Source organism: Periplaneta americana, chromosome 6, assembly GCF_040183065.1.
Source record: "Periplaneta americana isolate PAMFEO1 chromosome 6, P.americana_PAMFEO1_priV1, whole genome shotgun sequence".
Taxonomy (NCBI): domain Eukaryota; kingdom Metazoa; phylum Arthropoda; class Insecta; order Blattodea; family Blattidae; genus Periplaneta; species Periplaneta americana.
In genome coordinates, this window is record NC_091122.1 from 28,916,316 (window position 1) to 28,941,028 (window position 24,713).

Consider the following 24,713-nt stretch of genomic DNA (forward strand, 5'->3'; position numbering starts at 1 on the left):
GTGATTTAGAATTTCCAACTGATAGATAAATAGGCCTACTTCATATTATTTAAATAATATATCTATTTATTGAACAAACATTTATTCAATCTTCGGTTGCGTCAATCACAGCAACTAAACTAATATGACTAACAAATTTATTATGCAATATTATATTTGAATACATTAGAATAATAACTCACATACACTACATTATAATATTTTGAGACTAGTCTTTTTTAATAGTTACTAAACTCATCTTCTGTTATTTCACTACATGTAATGTATAGTATATGAAACTATTTTAATGTTGAAACAACCGATTGAAGTCAGAATTATTTAACATTTTCTTATGATGGGTTAGTTCATTTTAGGTTAGGTCTACGTTGCAAAGCCACAAACATTCCAGTAATAAAATATGTTTCTCAGTTTGTGATATTTTATTGTTACAAAATAACAAATGAACTCGCTATAAAGGTCAATGTCTAACTTGACAGGGCACATGGCCTTCGGAATTACGATTGTACCACAGTCTAGTATTGTACTATGAATCCGAAGGCCGTGATTTCTTAAATGGAAATTAAATTAGTTGACTTTATTTCAATTGTGTAATAGTTTGGTGAAATACAAACAAATTAAATATGATTTAACTTCCGTATTTAAGTTTTATTACAATTAGTTAATTGTGGATTAGTAACATGTTGGTGAAATCTGTCCTAAATGTAATTTTTTGAATTGTGGTAAAAATATATAGAGTGGAATGAAAACTAATACAATTATTTATAAAGATAAAGCATGTGATTACATTTATTATTATTGTTATTATTATTATTATTATTATTATTATTATTATTATTATTACTAGCTATATGTAAAAGCTTTCGCTGCAGAACAAAACAAACAATATTGTGTCACTATTCTATTTAAACAAACATTTTTCCAATCACTAAATTATGCCCACCATTTGAAAATTTTTCTCTATATGTATTGCCTAAATATCTCGTAACATATATGGCAGCCGTGGCGAAAAAGTGGTCGTGATCGTGCGCCGAGCCACATTATCACAATCTATTACCTATCTTCAGAATGTCTCTGCCACAGAGTTTCAAAATCAGGAATTATGTCACTTACTGCCAGTCGTAGCTGATCACGAAGGTATTTGCCTGTCATTCGTGATCTAAATTTGGTTTTTACTATTTTCATTGTTGAAAATAATTTTTCACAAACGTAAGTTGTAGCAAACATGGCTTCAACAGAGCAAGCGAAAGAACGAAGCTTCGGATATTTATTTTTTGGCAAAGATTTGAAAAGTTTAACATTTGTCAAGTCCTTACATCTAGCTTTCATTTAACATCACATTGTAAATCTGTGCGTTTAAATTGAAGATCTAAACGCATTATTCGTACATCTGGTGAAAAAGGATCGACGTACAGAGATAATAATAATAATAATAATAATAATAATAATAATAATAATAATAATAATAATAATAATAATAATAATAATAACAACCTTTTAATGTTTCATGAGTGACATGTAGTGTAATGCCGTTTTATGTTATACAACCGTTTTCCTCGTAATACTTGTGAACAAATCATGCGTTTAATATTCTCATCATGAAAATGGAGTGAAACTGGGCAAACGCCTGCATAGAATTGGAATATATCGGTCCTCTAACTGCCCATTGTGCAACTCAAACCAAGAAATGGATTCGGAACACCTCAAAATCTGTGCTTCAGTGGCTGGCCATGATAATATCTTTGAAGAATATTGGAGTGCAAGAGGTCAAATGACTTTATTGTCAAACGCCTGGCATTAGAAAACAACAACATATTCTCATCATATTGGCACCAAAAAAATGCGTCCTTCCTTCCTACTTGAAACTTTCGTTTTTGTAGAAGTACATGGTTTCGAGAGAGACATTGCGACGATACGCCACTCGCAGGTCAGAGACAAATGTAAATGGAACGGAGTTTGACTCCAGTGAGTGAGAGGGTGGGGGTTGGGGGAGGTAGGAAGTAAGAGAAATGCATAGCTATCATTGCGAGCCACAATGTTCCCGCGAGTCACATTTTCGCCACGGATGGTATATCGTATGTTTTTTCTCAGTATGAAACAAAAATTGGGCAACAAATTCTTACCTTAATAACCAGTAAATAGTAATAAGTCTTAAAGTAATTTTTTTAAGGGGATTTTTATTTGAATGTAAGGGCATTTTATTGGTTCTGCTATTTTTGGTCATCAACTTCCGTCCCCTACTTACGACGCTGAATTATTACAGCGTATGGTCCTTAGTAAAGATGCAGTTTATTCTTCTGTTTCTGTACAACATGAACCAGAGAGCTAAAACCCTGACCTGCGCTACTCCGTTGTGGTCCGGTTAGTCTCCAACGCATTGTAGCCAACGCTCTTCTTTTTGCCACGATGTCGAATCAGTCGAGCCCACGCGCCACCTGCGCAGCATGGCTTCATTTTTACCTGAAGACGACCGACCAATCGTTACCATAACAACTCGACCCGTCTCAAACAAATGACTGGCGAAGTTACTCGCTTCCATTAACAGGGAAATTTTGAAACATCTGCAGCTCGGGAAAGGGAGAAAAAGAGTCTGCTTTTCCTTGTTGAGCTGTGTGGGAAGCTGTAAATAGCATTCCAGTAACCTTTTTCAGCTCATTAGTCTTTCGACCTAATAAGAGAGACACATCGGATATTGCTGTGCTTTCATATCGTAAGCTACTAGCGGGATATTTCTCTCAGACTTCATTTGTTTCCCCTTCTCTTTCGAGTACTGAATGATTTTAGTACAAATTAACCTTAAAAATGAAACAAATTATTGTGTTTTCGTACCTGGCATTTCTAGGGATGAGCCAGTAGACAATTAGCTCGTTTTCGTGGAGTATTGAAACCGATTTGAATACTCTTACCGTATTGAAACCTTAATAAAAACGGTGACTGAAAACGATCAGAGCCTCTAGATCGATATACCTAAAAAAAAAAGCGATAGTCATTTGTTTGACCTGTCGTCTGTTTTACAAAGAGCGAATAATCGTATTAATAAGACAAAACATTTGAGGCGTCTAGAATCAAAACCCTCCAAGTCCATAAAAGAAAATTTGTGGGAAAATGGAAAAAACTGTTTCCATATAAATAAACATTCTTGGGATATAAACAATGCTTTTATCAAGTATTTTATTATCAGTAGATACGTCCAAACAAATTATAGGATTGCCCCTTCATTGAAACTAACAAATTCGTGAGGTTAAATTAGCACCTAACTGATTTTGAAACTGAAAAGTGTATTTGGAGGCTTTTGAAAGTAAGATAATTAGTTCTAAGCACAAAAATGAGTCAAAAAGGAAAACATTTTAACTTAAGCCTTACAAATTATGTAGGCAATGAAACCCAGACATGAAGTATGATTATGCACATGCTTTAAACATAACAGCAGTATAAATTTGAATATATGTTACACTTTTTAAGTTCATACAAATTTTACACAATATTGTCACATTCCTCTTCCTCCAGATTAACAGTTTCTTCTTCGTCTTCTTATTCTTCACGTTCAATTCTATTGTTTTTTCTTGTTACTACCTTTGCAACAACGGTGTCAGTTCTATAGTTAAACTCATCTTGCACTGTTATCTGTTCTTTCAATGCAGATCGTCTTAAAATAAATCTTTTACAGGGACTGAACTTAAAATAGCAGGAGATCTTAAAATTATGTCTGCCTCTTTCTTCCAGTCTTGAAGAGGTAGGCCTACATCTTCATTTTCAAGATTAAAGACTGTTCCATGTTTGCCAATAATATCTTTATATTCTTGGGGATCTACAATTCATTCATTTATTTTATTCCATAGATCTTACATGAGCAATGAAGCTTTAAGATGTGGAACATGTCAACATTTTACAATATTACAATTACAATTTTTACTAATTTTTATAGTTTTACAATTTAGTAATTTTCTACAATTTTTACAATTTTCTACAATTTTTTTACATTTTGGCGAGATGTAGTGAGTTGAGATGAGGTCCGAGGATTCGCCAAAATATTACCCGGCATTTGCCTTTTCGGTGGGGGAAACCTCGGAAAAACCCAACCAGGTAATCAAATCAAAGTGGGTAATCTAATCAAAGGGGTTGATGCCAAGGACTCGCCATAGACCATCCGGCTTCAGTCCCACAGCTGGGGAAAACCTCCGAAGAAACCAAAGTCCAAAGGGGGATCCAACCCAAGCCCGAACGCAGCTCCGGATCAGCAGCCCGGCGAGCCTGCCGACTGAGCTACATCGATGGCTCTACTAAAAGTATACAATACATAGCCAATCAGATTATTAAATTTACAAACGCAAACGATCATTCATAAGTTGAGCTATATTATAATACAAAACAATTTAATTAAATTTAAGGCATAAACAATTCAACCAGTTGTGATATACAGAAATTGATAATACATATCATGCAAACTACTTCAAATTACAAACACAAACAATTTATCAGTAGAGCTATATAGATTACTTCCTTATTTCTTTTTCGATTACTCCAAATATGCGATCGGGAGGGAGAAATGAATGCCCAACCACAGGAAATGTAATTTACACTTTTTTAATAGTTAGAGGTGCTTCAGTGAGTAGCCATTTAGAGCACATTCCAATCATTGTTGTATTTTTATTTTGTGCAGTAATAAAATTGTCTTATTGCTGATTATCTGATGAAGAGTAGAAAACGGAATGGAACTTCTTTATGTCCAACAAACTTAAACTGTTGGATTTCCATTTACTGCCAACAGCATGATTATAAGCTGGTATGGCAGGAGGGCCACAAGAGGAGTACCGACAAAATTATCTAATTAATTATTAATTGGTAAGAATAGGCCTACAGTATGTTATAATAATTTAATAATGTACATAATATTTATTTTCATCATATTATGTTTGCTATGTGATGAAAATATAATTTCAACCACACATACCTTTCTTTCCTTTTCATTTCTCTTTTCCATTCCTCCCTATTTAGTGTTTTTACAGGAGCTTTTCTTTGTGAACATTTTTGTAACTCACTGCTCACTCTATCCACCATTTCACTGAATATTATTAGAGTAGAAATTAAACTTAATAAGGTTTAACAAGAGCTTAACCACACACATAATAAATCAACATCGCAGAGCTGAGGAATGCTGGGTAAAGCAGTCCCACAACCTGGTTGGCAGAAAGGGACTCGGAGGTTTTTGAAACTAACAATGGCCGAAATTCAGTTGGATCTAGCGGATATTGAAACTAACCCTAACTTTTGTCCAGCATTTTCAGAGGAATCCAGCGGATATTGCAGAAAAATAATGCCAGCATCGGATTGGCCATGCGAAGATACACAGAAAAATAACTTTATCTCATTTTTTTTTCTTCGATGGGCTTGGCGAGTTTTGATTCTAGACGCCTCATTTGTATTTTCCTAAAATCCATACCGCTCTGCATTCACAGCCTAGGAGGAGTTTTTATAACTGGAGTCCTGCGTTTGGTTACCTTGAGGTCTGTTGTTCAGCGAACATGCCAAAACAAAACAAAGCTAGGCCGTCAGATATCAGTGCTCTAATAGAAGGAATTGGTAGCGAGCATTTCATCAGGAAAGAAGAAAATGTATTTTATCAGAAATAAGGAACATTTTAAACACTTAACATGTTTAGTCACTCGTTGTATTGTGTAGCGACTCATGAAACAAGTAGTCAGTGTAAATAATTTTGTTTTTTTTTTACTGTGATTTATTGTATTAGTGTTATTTCTAACATTTATTTATTTATTTATGTACTTATGCATTTATTTATGGATGTGTACACACATAGGCTGTGTCCAGTTACAACCTTCACGTGTAAAACAAGGTCTATTCATATATAGTTAGTTAGTGGGGTTTAAAAAGGGCGCGTCAGCTACTATGGCTATTTGCGCCCTTATCTAAAATCCTCCGCAAAACAGTTCATATATATATATATGTTTTTTCCAAATACCTCTAACGTAAAATATAGTATACACAGATAAAACTTTAGCTCACCCCTGAAAGGGTAGAACTTGTGCTCAGGGGCGGATTCTTGATTTTAAATTAAGTAGTACAAAATACAATTTGTAAATTTAAATTTATATATTCTTATTGTCTAGTAGACATAAAACAATTATTCATTATTTATAAAGTCCAAACATAATTTTTTTTTTAATTTAATACCAGAACTATTAGAATTGACAATATTAGGATATTTAAATATAAATTTGTTATATTTTGTCGGGACTAAATTACTACTATGTTTAAATAATTTATTTTAAATTAATTTCTATAATCTGGCATAAGAGACGATAATAAATGGAGAAAAAATCTACAAACATTTCTAAATGAACAAAAATTGACATCAGGACAAAATATATTTTATATATTTCAAAATTAACTCATTTTCAATTTTGAATATTCAAATTTCTATCCTTTCAATAAGTTATACTAGGTGCTTACTTCTAAACTCATTTTTATTTTGATAAAATATATCTATTTATTTTAAAAAGTGCAACTTAAATATTCAAAATTCTGTAACTAGTAGGAAAATAATGAGCATTGGTTTTTACCTTTTGGCTAAAAAATGTATTATGGCACATAAGTATCTAGAAATTAGATCGTTGTACTTATTGTGAGAATAATCTCCTGTTGTTCATAAAGTGGTTTTAAATGGCCCTAAATAGTTAGTTTGTTATTAAATGGACGTGAAAATATATTTTGTACGTGGGTGCTATTATCACAGACACACGAATAAGCAGATGTGAACACGCGTTAAGGAAACAAGTAGAGATTTCTGTACACAGACTTTCGTCTCCTTTTCAAGAATGTGGTTCCATATATTTCAGTAATGTACGCTGTTTCCAAATCACGCCATTCTGTGTCTCAGATGGAGATGGAACAACTTCGAACCACCTGTTAGCAAGACGCTGGTTAAAATGCAAATTCAATCCCTTCAATTGAACTGTTGAAATTGCCTCTCCCAAGGAGCAGACGGGCCAGGCGCCGGGACCGAAGACAAGATAATATACAGCAGAGGCACCGAATTTCATAGTAAAGGCTAGTTCACAATAAACCGTGGACGGAAACGACGAGAACGAGAACGAAAATATTGTTACATACATTTATTTTAATATTATTTCCGTTCTCGTTCTTGTTTCCGTTCCCGGTTTACTGTGAAACAACCTTAACTGCGCTCGTTCACAAATAGCTATTGTGAATGCACACATTTAAATACGTTTATTTTAACATTTAAGGGGACACTCAAATTAAAAATTGGAGGAAAAGTGTCATAGAAATGAAAAATTAAATTTCTACACTAATTTACGTGACAGAACTAAATCAATACGCAGAATTCTTCCCCTATTCATTGAGAAGTCACAGTCAAATGCACAAAGCCAAAAAATAAAAAAAAATGATAATTGAAAGTGATGTTTCAATTAATGATTGATTAAAATTTGAAATATTTTTTATTTCGAAAAGTATTGGATCTAATGAGCTGAGATTTTGCATGTTACTTTCCATGTGTATATTAAACTTTTTCTCCAAATTTGAAAAAGATTTGCCAAATAGGAAAAAAGTTCCAAAATATAGTTGAGTGTCTCCTTAAGTTCTCGTTTCCGTTCCCCGTTTATTGTGAACCAGCCTTAACTGCGCTCTTTCACAATTAACTATTGTGAATGCTCACATTTAAATACATTTATTTTAAAATTATTTCCGTTCTTGTCGTTTCCGTTCCCGGTTTATTGTGAACCAACCTTGACTGCGCTCACTCACAATTAACTATTGTGAATACTCACATTTAAATACATTTATTTTAAAATTATTTCCGTTCTCGTTCTCGTTTCCGTTCCCGGTTTATTGTGAACCAGCCTTAACTGCGTTCATTCACAATTAACTATTGTGAATTCTCACACTTAAATACATTTATTTTAACATTATTTCCGTTCTTGTTGTCTTTTCCGTTCCCGGTTTATTGTGAACCATCCTTAACAGCTCAATTTCACACTAAGTCAGTTCCTACGCCAAGCAAGGACGTTTCAATTTCCTTCTGTATTATTATTCACGAAACAAGGAGAGAAACAAATGCATTGCTACAGAAAATCTTTGGCCAGATGGTCACAGAAATTAACATTTTCAGCTGCCGTTCTAAGAAAAAATTGATTTTTGACATATACAGCAGAGGCCCCGAATATCATAGTAAAGGCTAGTTCACAATAAACCGGGGACGGAAACGACAACGAGAACGAAAATATTATTAAAATGTATTTAAATGTGAGCATTAACTATTGTGAATGTTCACACTTAAATATATTTATTTTAACATTATTTCCGTTCTCGTTGTCGTTTCCGTTCCCGGTTTATTGTGAACCAGCCTTAATTGCTCAGTTTCACACTAGGTCAGTTCCTACACCAAGCACGGACGTTTTAATTTCCTTCTGTATTATTATTCACGAAATAAGGAGAGAAATAAATACATTGCTACGGAAAACTTTTGGCCAGATGGTCAAAGAAATTAGCATTTTCAGCTGCCGTTCTTGGAAAAAAATTGGTTTTTGACATAACCGTGTTTTTGTTTATAGTCCGGGTCAACTTCCTTAATGCCCTAAGGGTGAAACCTAATCTTTTTCCCCCCCATTACTACATATGCTAGTGGATTATGGTGAGTTTCTATTTCGAAGGTTGAATTTTCTTTTGCCAACTTAGTTTCGAATTTCGATACTGAGAAATACTACAACTGGTAGTCATTTTCTAACAGTTATGTTGGCAGCAGGAATAGCTGTTGTCGGTAGTGAAGATTCTGAAAATTCAAATTGTTTTAGATTTCTGAGCCTATTACTGGAAGCTAGTGACATTTGAACATACTAATAATTAAGTAACATCAGTATTCCTATTACTACATAATAGTTATTTTATGTGTTGCGTTTCATTGTAGTTACAATTCTAAAGATTATAGTCAGTAAAGTGTAAATCAATATGACAGATATGATGTGATACATGCACTTGGGTGATCGATAGAAAATGCGCACATAGACACCAATTATAGGCCTACATTTTAAAAAAACGCCAATAAAAGAAACAGTAAAATTTAAATAATACAATGAAAACATGAAATAATTTGAAACTTTTAAATTAAAGAAAAATAACTAAATTGCAATTAAACTTATTTATCAAAATACACTTTCATACAAATTTGTGTTGAAAAACTCTGCAACAGAATAAAAAGGATTATTTAATAACCAATTGTAAAATCTAGTTTTGAATCTATTGATTGGTAATTTATAATATTGACTGGGGAGCTTATTATATAATTTCATCCCCATAATCAAAAACTTTGTATTGCCCTTGTGTAATCTACAATATGGAATATTAATTTGTTCAGTATTTCTAATTTCACGATCATGTATATTGGCCACTAATGAGTAATTGTCGATATTTTGTCGAGTGTAAATACTAGATCATATATATACAAATTTATGACTGATAAAATCCGTGATTGTCTGAAAAGTGACCGACAATGTTCCAGATAGTTTGATTTACATAAAATTCTAATGGCTTTCTTTTGTAAAATCAAGACGCTTCCAATTTCGGTTCCATTTCCCCAGAAAATTAGGGCATATCGGATTATCGACTGAAAGAAAGAAAAGTAGGCACATCTTAAATAATTTTGAGAAAAGTATGCCTAATACCCAAAACAGCCTACCTAAGAAGATTACCAATTCGTTTTTATTTCAGATAACACGAAAATTGGGAAATATTTGAACATTTAAAGAAGGAAACATAATTTTTAAATAACACAATTCTTTAAATGGAGTAATGGTATATAAATTGTGTTGGAATTAAAAATAGTGCTTTTAATTTATTGAAATCTTATTTAAATGATAGAGTTCAAGCTACTAAAATTGATAATGAATTAAGTGAATTTATTAAAATTGAAATAGGAGTTCCACAAGGGACAATCCTTTGACCTTTTAATGATAGACGTTAAAGAATATGAAGGTGATTTACATTCGTATGCTGATGATACTGGTTTACTTTTTAGTGGAAAAACTTGGACTGATGTTTATTATAATGCAAATTGCGGTTTAAAATTAATAAAAAATGGTTCGATTTAAATTCATTTGTAATTAATGAAGATAAAACAATAGCCATCCCATTTTTTTAAATAATAAAGGTAATAGACCAATTTCATCTACACTACTAATTAATATGCATAATTTTGATTCTTCCGATATAATTGGAATTTTTCAGTTATTAATGAAGTTAAGGAGGTTAAATACTTAGGTATAATTATTGATAATAATTTAAAATGAAATAATCATATTCATTATATTTGTGATAAATTACTTAAAACATTATGTTACTTTGTTGTTCTAAGAAATATTTTGTCAATTAATTGTTTACGTATAATTTATTTAGCATTATTTGAATCTATATTTATGTATGATATTATAGGTTGGGGTGTAACTTATAAATCCAGCCTATATCCATTAATTTTACTACACAAAAAAGTATTAAAAATTTGTTTAAAAAGCAGAAAAATTACTCAACTGAATTGTTGTTTAAATATTTCAAAGTTTTCGACATCAAACAAATTTATCATTTTATTTTATTAAAATATTTTCACAAAAATTTTAATAACATTGAAAGGCATATACATAAATATATAACTAAAAATACGAATTCTCTGCGTTTGTCTTAACCTAAATGTAAAACCAGTAGTCTACAGGTTTTTTTCATAGCGTGAGTCAAGGTCCCAGATTATTAAAGAAATTTTATTCTAATATTATTTTAACCACGAATCCTCTCCAAAGTGATAAAAAAATGGTATTGGATTTATAGTTTGAGTTTAAACATATTAAACACTTTTTAATCTGTATTCACTCTTAATTTTAATTGTATTTGTGTCTGTATTAAAATCACCTTCTGAGCACGAGTCTTACTCATTTAGGAGTGGGCTAGTTTGTCATACATTGTATTAACTTGTATTCCTTTCAAGCTTACTGGCAAATAAATAAATAAATAAATAAATGTCGTAAAAATATTTCGTTTCCATAAAAATATATCTATCTTCCTAAATAGAAGATTTGATGTGTCTGAACATTTTGTAAAAAATCTCCTCATTCAATTTTACGTTACTTTTGAAAACCTCTCACCAAAACCCCTTAGGTGTTATGATACTTCCCTTTGTGTGTAGATTTTTTTTTATACTTTGAAATTTCACAAAAATGTCCTACAACCATTTCAGCTTGTCCTAAATATAAAACCAACGCATGTAAAATACCACTTACGAAAAAAAAAAAAACTTGCGCTTTAGTCTTATGCAGTCCCACATCAGTTTTCAGTTTTCGCCAGAACACTTTTCATACTGCCAAGGAACGTTACCCTGAGGAGAAATGAAGTATTGTGCAAAGTGATTCCTCACATCCAATGTCAAGAAAATTCCTCGCACTTTGCATGGGTTGATGGGTTGAAAAGGAACCTCGTACAAGGTGTCATTAAAATCTATTCTATATTTCCACCGCACGTAATTATACAACAAGGAGTAGAACTTAAAATCGACTCATAAAGGGCTACACTGGTGTTAAGTGGCCTGTACAAAATACACTACTTCGATATTAAAATTTCAAAGGTGGTTTCTACCACACTGCGATACAGTTCTTCTCCAATTGCTGTCCCACCCAGCAATAGAGGGTCCAAAAAGAGTAAAAAATTGAATATTTTCATTCCCTAACTTATAAGTACAGAACATATCAGAATAATTCCTATAACATTGAAAACTTGTACAGGGACATCATTTTATTTTTACTTGCATTTTTATTGTACCTGCATTTCTGAATGTACTTCGCTCTCACCCCTTCACTAATGTCCTTGCTCCCGTCAGACACACAAACTTACGGCCGCTGTTGCATTCGAAGTCTTCGAGCAGTGAAGTAAACACTGCAGTGTATAGTGTGTTTCAGAAATATGATTGCGTTTTCTATAGAAGAAAGAACCTATGTTAATAATATCGTACTAAAAATTATATTCAAGAAACGATAAATTCAATTTCAGAGAATATGCTTCAAAATGTTTTTAATAATATGCGTACTGAATTGAAGCCTAAATTGTAATGAACGGCAACCATTTTCAGCAACTTGTTTAAAAATTCAGATTAGCTTTTTTTGAATTGAGGTGGCTAGAAGCAGTTTCAACTGTTGTTGAATATGGCCATAAAGTCATGCTAATATGTGCTCCTGTACATATATGACGTGTATCGTCTCAAGTGCAGGCAGTAAGGCCGTAACACGATACTACGAGAGGAGTTCGGCCGGCGTCGTGAATCGGGTCCCGGCATAGCTCAGTTGGTTAGAGAGCACTCAGCGCGCACAGCTGAGAGGTCCTGGGTTCGATTCCCTGTGCCGGTACGAATTTTTCTTGTACTTAATGGTATAAAAACAAACTGACTAGTCATACTAGTCGAGCAAAATATAATGAGGTGGGCGAGACCTCATTCATATTTGATACAATTAATATTTGATTGTACACTTTGTTACTTCTAACCTTTATATAGCCTACTTTCTTCTAATCGTGTAATAGTCAATTAAATCCCACTCGAGTTTTGATTTTCTCTAGATAAATCAAAACCTCTAGTGAGATTACTGTTGATAACATAAAGTTAATTGCTTTGATTAAACAGTTTACGATTCACAAGACCTAACCTAAAAATGTATTTTGTTTGATCACGTGAAATTAGTACAAACTGCGAATACCGAATGCCACTTTGAAATGTATGCTTAAGAATACTTACTCCTAATAATTTTGCTACACTAGTTAGGCTATTTATATGTTTTCCAATGTATTCTGACGAAGCCTAAAACTGTATGTCTAATGGCCAAATAAATTGAATTGAATTGAATTAAACGGTGATGTAATAGTAGTGCAAGAACCTCGAGCGCTCGCGACCGACCGGTTATAAATTCTCGACTGCATGCGCTCGAGCGAATCATTTCCCGGCTGCCTTCTTCACAACCGAATACTGATCGGCGAGCTCCGGTCGGCCGTTTTCAAAGGAATACAGAGGTCTGCTAGGCTCACTAGCAAAGATCTGAATACTCTGGTAGAAATATCTTACGAAATATAATTTATTGAAATGGTTTCCTTGGTGCTGAACTCTGAGCCTGTAACAACAGAGTAGCAGGGGGCTTTGATGTGAACCAGGTCGGCTGGAGTGGAGTTTATTGGACGCCTTTGTCACACGCATCGGAGTGAGATCGACTTCCTCTCAGCGCTGCGACGCGGAAAACAATTTTCTCATTATCTGCATGTGAAGTGCTGGAGTCAGACACAACAACAAGCAGGCTGCCGCCAACTTGTATGCAAATACAGCCGTGTTCCTCTTTGCTCTTTCATTTCCTATTTCGCCTCTGTCTTCCACTTTGCACATTTTCTTCTTTTTTTCCTCTTACTTCATCGTATTTGAAAACCTAGTTGGTGAAACTTAACGTAAAAGTGACGGAGGATTTGAGGAAATTCCTTAATTGCTTGTAAAGTCTGTACAAGAATTAAGGTACTGGAATTACAATCTATCTATCTATCTATCTATCTATCTATCTATCTATCTATCTATCTATCTATCTATCTATCTATCTATCTATCTATCTATCTATCTATCTATCTATCTATCTATCTATCTATCTATCTATCTATCTATCTATCTACCTACCTACCTACCTACCTACCTACCTACCTACCTACCTACCTACCTACCTACCTACCTATCTATCTATCTATCTATCTATCTATCTACCTACCTACCACCTACCTACCTACCTACCTACCTACCTACCTACCTACCTACCTACCTACCTATCTATCTATCTATCTATCTATCTATCTATCTATCTATATATATATATATATATATATATATATATATATATAATTTGAACTGGTAATGGAAATTACGGTAAAACGGCTGAACGGATTTTAATAAATGACCCCTCATTTTGAAGCTTGGAACTCAAAGTTTTTCAGAAAGATAGTAATTTTTAGTGAAATGTCAATTTTACTACATCATTTTCCTATTTTCCAAAATCCATCTGTCGTCAGTTTTGAGAAATAGGTAATGGCCCTTTCAGAATAAAACAAAACAAAACACAAACACACTACAATAAACAATATCACACGAAGGCTATGACCTACAGGATTGCTAACATATTTAGAGTTCAGATGGCTGACATAATGCCAATATGTCGAGCTTCATTTGTGTAACTTTTTCTGAACGTTTCTGTAATATTGGTTATTAAAAACTTCAAGACGTAAAAAGAAGGTTCTCTGGCGTGTAATTTTCTGAGTACAGCTGTCTGTGTATTGGATATTAAAAACTACAAAACTTAAGAATGTTTGATGACATTATTACCATTAAAAATGAAATACACTCAGGGACAAAAAAAACTGGACACTTTAATATTTGCTGGTATTTTGCAAAACATTATCTTCTCATACAATATTATGGTAGCCATCTGTTGTTATGGAGACGTGTATAAATTGTTGATTGTTTTTTGTCTTATAAACAAGCCATTGCAACCAAATATTCCAATTTTGCTTTCGGAATCTCATTTATAACAATTTTGTCTCAACCATTTTGTGCTTCATTATCGTTATCATTCGTTATTTCTTTATGTTTACATTTTCTGAGTTTAAGTGGGGTTGTAACATTTGTCTTAAAACAAGATGCGACCTGAAGATGTGGCTCTAGCTGTAGCCCTTTACGATGATGGACGCAGTGTACGTTACATTGCAAATGTTATGAATATGGCTACAAGCACAACCCATGATGCCATAAAACGGTATAGAGAGACCCTAGAATATACCAGAAGACCAGGTTCGGGTCGTCCAAGAGCTACAAATCCAAATGAAGACAGGTATATGGTGTTGAGAGTTCTTAGGGAGAGCAACCTGCCAGCTACTAGTGTAGCCCAGCAATTTGTTAACATGCATGGACGCACAATTTCGGCCAAAACAGTTAGAAGGAGGTTGAAAGCAAGTGGATTGATATCAAGTAGACCTGCAACTGGTCCCAGACTTCTCAGGATGCATCGAGTTGAACGATTGCGTTTTGCAAATGATTACAGGGATTGGAGAAATGGACAGTGGAGCTGTGTTCTGTTCACCGATGAGTCCCGTTTCAATCTGTGCTCACCTGATGGACGTGAAAGAGTTTGGAGAAGGAGGCGAGAACGATTTTCACAGTGTTGCATTTCCGAAAATGTGCCGTATGGAGGTGGTACAGTGATGGTTTGGGCAGGAGTGTGTACGGATGCTCGTACAGAGTTGGTTTTTGTTGAAAATGGAAGACTAACAGCTGATAGGTATATAAATGAATGTTTGGCTGATCATGTTGTGCCATTTGGCCAATTTGTAGGCGATAATTTTGTTTTAATGCATGATAATTCACGGCCGCATATTGCCCATGCGGTCGGAGATTATCTCCAAGAAGTGGGAATCCATGTTCTTCCATGGCCAGCAAGGAGTCCAGACATGAACCCAATTGAACACGTGTGGGACATGCTGGGACGGCGTGTTAAGAATAGACGACCGAGACCAGAATCGTTACAAGAGTTGAGGCGAGCACTTGGCGAAGAATGGGAACTTATTCCTCAAGAAGACATTGCTAACCAAATTGAGAGCATGCCAAGACGTATGGATGCAGTTATTCAAGCCAGAGGGGGTAATACCCGTTACTAAAAAGAGTTTTTAATGTTTAAGGCATCATAAAATGAAAAAACAGACCAAACGATACCATAGTTATACGCCCTTTGTATTTTTTTTGTAAATTTTCTCATCAGAGATTTGTTTTTCAAATGTCGTATAAGGTGCTAAATGAAACATTATTTTGTTTAAATGGGTTTTGTTTCATTTTGAAATAATTGGCAACAAAATACAAGCAAATATAAAAGTGTCCGTTTTTTTTTTGTCCCTGAGTGTATTATTATAGTGAATGCCATGATGTATTTGTCATCAGTTATACAGATTAATGCTTTATTTATGATATGAAAGTGAACCATTTGTTGTTATATAAGTAGGCGTAGAGAATATCTGAAATTAGATCTTCATGTCTATAATATTTACTGAGTGACGGCTATATAGTAGTCTATACAAAACTTACGTAAGATAAAAATATTATTATTAAAGTGAAATATTTTTATAGTTATTAGTTAAGTGGTATGGGTCTTTTCCATATATTTAATGGCGGTATGGTATTTAAAGATGAAAGTTAGAATTTATAAACCAGTTACGCTACCGGTTGTTCTTTATGGTTGTGAAACATAGATTTTAACTTTGAGAGAGGAACAGAGATTAAGGATGTTCGAAAATAAGATGCTTAGAAAAATATTTGGGGCTAAGAGGGGTGAAGTCATAGGAGAATGGAGAAAGTTAGACAACGCAGAACTACACGCGTTGTATTCTTCACCTAACATAATTAGGAACATTAAATCCAGACATTTGAGATGGCAGGGCATGTAGCACGTATGGGTTAATCTAGAAATGGTATGGAGGGTTAATTGGAAGACCTGAAGGGAAAAGACCTTGAGGGAACCAGACGTAGATGGGAGGATAATATTAAAATCGATTTGAGAAAGGTGGGATATGATGGTAGAGACTGGATTAATCTTGCTTAGGATAGGGACTTCCAAAATGTCTGCTATTCTTCATTGGAAATAAATTTTAAAAATTTTTAATTTGAATTGTAATGAACTTAGTTTGTAGCATTTGCTGCACAAGCCACTAGTAATTGTATATTATGAAACTAGTTTATAATGTTATATGTAGGGGGCGGATGTTGATGACCTAAAAATCTACTTAAAATGATCGTTAAAATGCCCTTAAACTAACGGGAAAATGACGTAAAAATAAAAGAAAATGACATTTAAATATTAATCATCGTACTCGCACCACAACTTCTTAAAAATTAGTCACCTTGTTTCAATGACTGCCCTGCAAATCTTGGAGAGAGGAGGCAACTTCCTGGAATTTGGCTAAGATAAAGGAAAAGATCATGCAACAAAATGAAGATTTTTAAGGGAAAACTATAGATTTTAATGAGGGTCCTGTCCAGGACATGGTGAAAGTTTTCTCCTTTCCAAACATAAATTCTAAAGACACCCTCGTACAGACAAAAGAACAGTAGTGGTCAAAGTCCTCACATAAACTAAGCTGCTGTCAAGCATTTTATATTACTTTCGTTGTGTGAAGTGAAGCCTTCAGTGGAATGAGAGATGGGTTTTACATTCTGTTCGAAACTATAAAACTCAGACTTCACTGTTATTAACTTCTTCAGTAGGTAATTACTAGTCTACTGACCTATTTGGTTAGAAAATTATTTAACAGACCTATCGGTAAAGAAGAAAGTAAAATGCATTCCAAATGATCTCAAATTTCTTCAAAATATTAAAAATGACCAGAAAATACCGAAAAAATATAAAAATGAACTATTAGTTTAAAAACGTCGAAAAATGCAATATAAGAATTTACTTTTTTACGTTGATATTAACATAGAAAGGATTTCTATAGTAATAGGCATCGTCCTAATGTGAAAAATAAGATGACTTTTCATCAACATCTGCCCCCTAGTTATAACTTATCGAATGAGACAATATTTCTTAATTTTGAAGAAAGCAACATCTGTATAACCTAAACGAGTTTCATTCAATCATTGTTTTCTGCCCAACAACAGGCCTTCCACTGCAAACCCAGCATTCTCCAATCTTTCCTATATTCTGCCTTCCTCTTAGTCTCCGCATACGATCCATATATCTTAATGTCATCCACCATCTGATATCTTTTTCTGCCCCGAACTCTTCTCCCGTTCACCATTCCTTCCAGTGCATCCTTCAGTAGGCAGTTTCTTCTCAGCCAGTGACCCAACCAATTCCTTTTTCTCTTTCTGATCTGTTTCAGCATCACTCTTTCTTCACCCACTCTTTCCAACAGAGCTTCATTTCTTATTCTGTCTGTCCATTTCACACGCTCCATTCTTCTCCATAACCAAATTTCAAATGATTCTATTCGCTTCTCTTCACTTCGTCATAATGTCCATGTTTCTGTCACATACAATGTCACACGCCACACAAAACACTTCATTAGTCTCTTCCTTAGCTCTTTTGCCAGAGGTTTTTTCTATTAAAAGCTTCCTTTGCCATGGCTTCCTCCTTTTGACTTCCTGGCAGCAGCTCATGTTACTGCTTGTAAATAAATCCATGGCGCTACAGCCCATGAAGGACCAAGACCGACCAGCCGGCTGCTGGCCTCACGTCCACAATCCGAAGCAGAGGTGGACGGTCATCCAACCAGTATGGAGGTGTCGTGTGGTTAGCACGATGATCCCCCCCAGCCGTTAGTGCTGGTTTGCGAAACCGGAATTTCACTACCTATCGTAGCTCCCCAAGTGCATCACGATGCTGGGTGGGCACCGGTCCCATACACTCGCTGAAATTTTATGAGAAAGTTTCTTCTCCCATGAGGACTCGAACCAGCGTGCATTCTGTAACCCGAGTCCTTGGCAGGATGCCTTAGACCACGACACCACGGCGATGGATTGTTACTGATTGTAATACACCCCAATTATTTGAAACTGTCCACTTGCTCTACTGCCTCATCTTGAATTCGCAAGTTTACCTTCTTTATTTTTCTTCGGATAACCATGGTCTTCGTTTTATTTGCATTTATCTTCATCCTATACTGCTCATAGCTGTCATTTAGATAGTTTATTTTGCAAAAACATGTGGAACATGTATAGCATCGTCATATACAATTTAAAATATATGATATCATACAATGGATACAAATTAAGATACATGAATATTAAAAAACTCATCGACATCATACAATGGATTTGCCAATAATATAGTCCTAATTCGTGTCCTAAACACTGGGAATGGAAGATTCCTTATATCAACAGGTAGACTGTTAAATAATTTAAAAGCAAAGTATAAAAAATTGTTTCGAGTAATACTGTATTTACATTTGTCAATATATAAATTTGTATTATTTCTTGTAGAATATATATGAACAGAAGTACATGCTATGTAATTATTAATGTTATTCCGAATGTAAAGGAGACAGACCAATACATACATAGACGACAATGTCAAGATTTGTGACCTTATAAAAAGAGGTTTACAATGAGTCGTATTTGGTACTCCATAAATTAATTTTAAAGCTTTCTTTTGTAATGTGAAAAGAGCTTGAGCAGAAGTATGGTGACCCCAAAGAATAATACCATAATTTAAATGACTTTGTATGTGGCTGTGAAATGTTGTAAACAATACCTTGTTAGGTAAAGTATTCCTTAACAACCTTAACATATATAAGCCTTTACTTAATTTCTTAGCAACATAGTCAACATGAGTTTTCCATCCCTTTCTAGGCTCAAGAATGATGCCCAGAAACCTAAAAGCAGTATTACTAACAGTAGTGAGATGATTAATACCAAAGTTTAATTTAACAGTTTTGTTAGAATTAATCATAAAGTTATTCGCACTACACCAATCAACAACCCTACTTGATACATCAGCAAGTTCCATAGACAATATGTCACTGTTTTTATTTAGCCCCAGTAGCATGTCCCTTAGTATCGTCTCTTCTTCTATTAACAACTACATATCAGCAATGCACTTTATTCTCTTTCCTCCTACTATCACCCCTGCCATGTTCTTCACTAAATCCTTCTAATTAATAGTTTAGCTTCTTCGGGATAAGTAGAATGGGAAGGTTCTTGTTGTTTAATAATACCCTGTTTTATTACTCATTCAATCTGTCACAAGACTGATTTTCTCTCAGTCTACAATGTTTTATGTTATGTATGATTTAATTTACAAAACTGAACATCCACGATAAACTCAAAACCCCGCGTTGTCCTGCCATGGCTATTTCACTTTTAGAAGCTTTCAGAAGCATATGTCAGGCTCATGTTAGCATTACAATGATGCAGTCTTTTGTGTTGGAGGGTGTGTATGCGTGCGTGCGTATACGCACAAGGTTTCCAAGAATAGACAAACCTGAATAATGCTGTGCATTAATATTGTATACGTTTCGATGTATTCATGTCTGAATGTGGAGTCTGAAAACAACGCTTTACTGCTCTATCACTGTTTAACAGCTGTTTTCTGTCATGGTCCCTTTCTAAGATCAACTGAACTTGTGTCTGGGTGGCGTGGTGGTTTGTCGATGTATACAAAATTCTCCTGAAATACTCCGTTGTTAAGGCGATTTATTGAACTTTACAAAACAGTCTTTGTGTTAGAAATATAGACAATAGAAATGCGAAGTAGAATTCTGTGTTAACTTGAATGGAAGTCGTTCTGAACATTTGGAAAATGTTCGCAGACAGAATAGGGCTTTTATCATGGAAGTATGAACACAATATTCCTGACTCGATATGCCATGGTTTCATTGTAATTGGATTGTTATGAAGTTTCTTAGAGTTGTAACTGTTTATAGGAATTTAATTTCTCTAACGTTTGTGAACTAATAAGGACGTTCAAGAAATAGTAGATGCACCTTCTCTGTTTGTTACTTAATTTTCGCTGCCGTCTCCAAATGCTGCCAGTCTTTGCATAGAATTACAAGTAGGCTATGTGTGGGCAAGATGAGCTGTCTAAAGGTGCTTATTAAAAAGGTGTACGATGTGAATACATGGAGTACAAGAGGAATACAAGGAAGAAAAGGGGGAATACGAAAAGAAAATGAGAATATAAGGAGTAAGGGGGAAATGAAAGGACAAAGAGACAGCAAGGAAACAAGGGGAAGGCAATGGCAATGATGGGAATACCAGGGAAACAAGGAGGAGTCAAGAAAAACGCTGAGAATAGAAGGATAAAAAGTGTAATACAAGGGTAATGCATTCAAAAGCAAATCTAATCAACTCCAGTAAGAGAATATTATTTTAATATAATGGACGAAAAATGCAGTTTAGGCCAAAAAAAAAACATCAGCATTGTATATTTTAAATAGTACAGAAAGTGATTTAGAATTTCCAGCTGATAGTTAAGTACTTCATTATATATATATATATATATATATATATATATATATATATATATATATATATATATATATAATTTGAACTGGTAATGGAAATTACGGGAAAACGGCGGAATGGATTTTAATAAATGACCCCTCATTTTGAAGCTTGGAACTCAAAGTTTTTCAGAAAAATAGTAGTTTTCAGTAAAATGTCAATTTTTCAAAATAATGTTCCTATTTTCCGAAATCCATCTGTCCTCAGTTTTGAGAACTAGCTAATTGCATTTCGGAATAAAACAAAACACACACAACAGTAAACAATATTACACGAAGGCCATGATTTGCAAGAATGGTGACAATTTTAGAGCTCAAATTAAATTGGTTATTAAAAACTTAACCTACTAAAAATAATTTACAGGTTCGAATCTGTGGTGTGTAATTTTCTGGGTACAGCTGTGTATTGCATATTAAAAACTACAAAACTTGAGGTGGTTTGATGACATTATTACAATTAGAAATGAAATATTATGGCAATTAATGCCATAATGTGACTATTTTTCATTAATTATACATATTAATGCTATAGCCTACTGATGATATGAAAGTGAAACGTTTTGGGGTTATATAAGTAGATGTAGATTTTGATTTCTATATTTTACTTAGAGACGGCTATATAGTATATACAGTATATGTTACTGAAAGCTATAAAACTTACGTAAGATAATAATATTATTAAAAATCAAATATTTTTATAGTTATTGATCAAGTGGGGTTGGGTCTATTTCATATATTTAATGCGGTGAAGTGTAGATATTTATATGCGTGGTTCTCTTCAGTATTGGCTCGAGAGAGAGTATCTTTCATTATTATGGAAGCAAATAACTTTCAGAATGTCTGGTATTCTTACTTGAAAATAAATCTGAAAAATGTTTATTTGAACGTCTAATGAACTTAGTTTGCAGCATTTGCTGCACAAGCCACTAGTATTATATAAATGATACATTTATTGAAGGAAAGTTTAATCAATCTTCGATTGTTTAAAATATGGCAACTAAAATTATATGAATAAATTTATCATGTAGGCCTAATATTACATTTGAAGAGATTGGAACAGCGTAAATTCATAACGTTTTTTTCTATTTTTTCTTGTTGCATGATATTTCTTTGCATCTACTTTCATATTATCCTATTTTCTCTTCAATATTGCTGAAGACATTGGGATGAGGTTTTCTTGCATTGAAATATCTTTCGACTTATTTCCAACCTTTCTTCTTTTCTTCTAAAGTCTACCCAACCGTCTTTTTATTTTCGATGATTTTAATATAGTATGTTTTGAGGTTACCTCTATTTATGACGACATTTTATTGTCGTAATATAACAAAATAACTGACTATATAGGTCACTGCTTACATTAACAATGCACATGGCCTTAGAAATTACGATTGTAACACATTTTACTACGCGTATGATTCCGAAGGCCGTGATGACTGATATGTGTATATGTATTTATTTATACTACAAGTAGACAAACAACCGGTGGCAGTGGTAACATAATTACACACAATAAAAATAGTACACAATACAAATAATACACAATAATTACATTAATAATAATACATAAAAGTAACCTAATTAATAAGTGATACTAATTTTCTATTACAACCCACATATGTATAGACCCTACATAAGTTCCACATTGATACTGATAACCTTTCACTTCACTCTCACCTCACTCACTGCACTGACATTATGACACATTTCACTGACACTATAGAACACATTTCACTGATACTATGTAACACAGTTCACTGACATTATAGAACACATTTCACTGATACTATGTAGCACATTTCACTGGCACTATAGAACACATTTCACTGATACTATGTAACACATTTCACTGGCACTATAGAACACATTTCACTGGCACTATAGAACACATTTCACTGGCACTACAGAACACATTTCACTGATATTATGTAACACATTTCACTGACACTATAGAACACATTTCACTGATACTATGTAACAAATTTCACTCGCACTATAGAACACATTTCACTGGCACTATAGAACACATTTCACTGGCACTACAGAACACATTTCACTGATACTATGTAACACATTTCACTGACACTATAGAACACATTTCACTGATACTATGTAACAAATTTCACTCGCACTATAGAACACATTTCACTGATACTATGTAACACATTTCACTGGCACTATAGAACACATTTCACTGATACTATGTAACACATTTCACTGGCACTATAGAACACATTTCACTGATACTATGTAACACATTTCACTGACATTATAGAACACATTTCACTGATACTATGTAACACATTTCACTGGCACTATAGAACACATTTCACTGGCACTATAGAACACATTTCACTGACACTATAGAGTACATTTGATTTACACTATAAATTATCACTGAACGAAACTGTTCACTGCATTGTAAAACCATAACTTCACTGACTCATCACGCTTCACTGATACAACAGTTCAAATAAGACAACTAATTACTCCCTTATTCATACTTATAAACAGAACTACATTAAACTGAACATTTGTAGTCTAAGATCCTCTTACAAGCTATTTTAAAATAAGTTACAATTCAAACCAGGGAAATAACTCATCAGGCTAAGTAAATACCTACGAAGCTCAATACGTAGTAAATATGCATCCATAGATAGTTGCTAACCACTAGGATCGCTAATATCGCCTCATTACAGACAATACGAAATAGTATCGGCACAGTCAAATGTTCCTAGGACCTCACAACTCAAGCTTCGTGACTGTATATGCTAGATTGTGATGTTACCTTATATAATGTAACGTCTCTTTTTTTTAATTTACACTTTATACACAACTTTTTAATTTATTTTAAAATCTTCTTTAAGGAAGGACAGCCCTCAAAGACCGCTGCATGTAGGTCATTCCAATCATTTATAGTTCGATTTAAAAATGAGAATTTACCTACATCCGTTTTCTGTTTCCTACATTTGATTTTAAATTCATGATCGTTCCTACCCTAGTAGGTTGGCTTCTCTAACTGAGCCGTTATGTCTACCCATGCTTTTTAACCCTTAAATTGGCAAAACTTCATTTCTCACATTAGTTTATTAAACCTTGTCGGACTGTAAAGAAAACAACTATCGCAATGTCCATATTTTATGTGTTGTACAATATTATAGTATTGTGAAATTTTAATTTTTCCACCAATTTTTTTTTCTATTCTATTAAAATTATAGCATATAGCCTATTAACCTGTTGCATCCTACAGGATACTTTGTCAATTTAAGAGTTCACCTAGGTGTGCTCTGTACAATGATGTTATTCTAGTTTATTACGTCTGTTTTCCAATGTTTCCCATTTAAGTTCTTTTACAGTATCACTCCCGTAATTGGAAATTAAATTAATTAACTTTATTTTAAATGCATATTAATTTGGTGAAATTCAAACAAATTAAATATGATTTGACTTTCGCATTTTAAGTTGAATTACGATTAATTAATTGTGGATAACATGTTGGTGAAATCGGCCTCTAGTGTGCTTCAAAACAATAGTAATTAAATAAATGAACCTCTTTCGTTTATATAATTTATTTCATTTTAAAAGTGTGACACTCTTATTGGAAGACCATTTACATTATGATGGAATGATTGCCCACCTTTGAGTCCTGT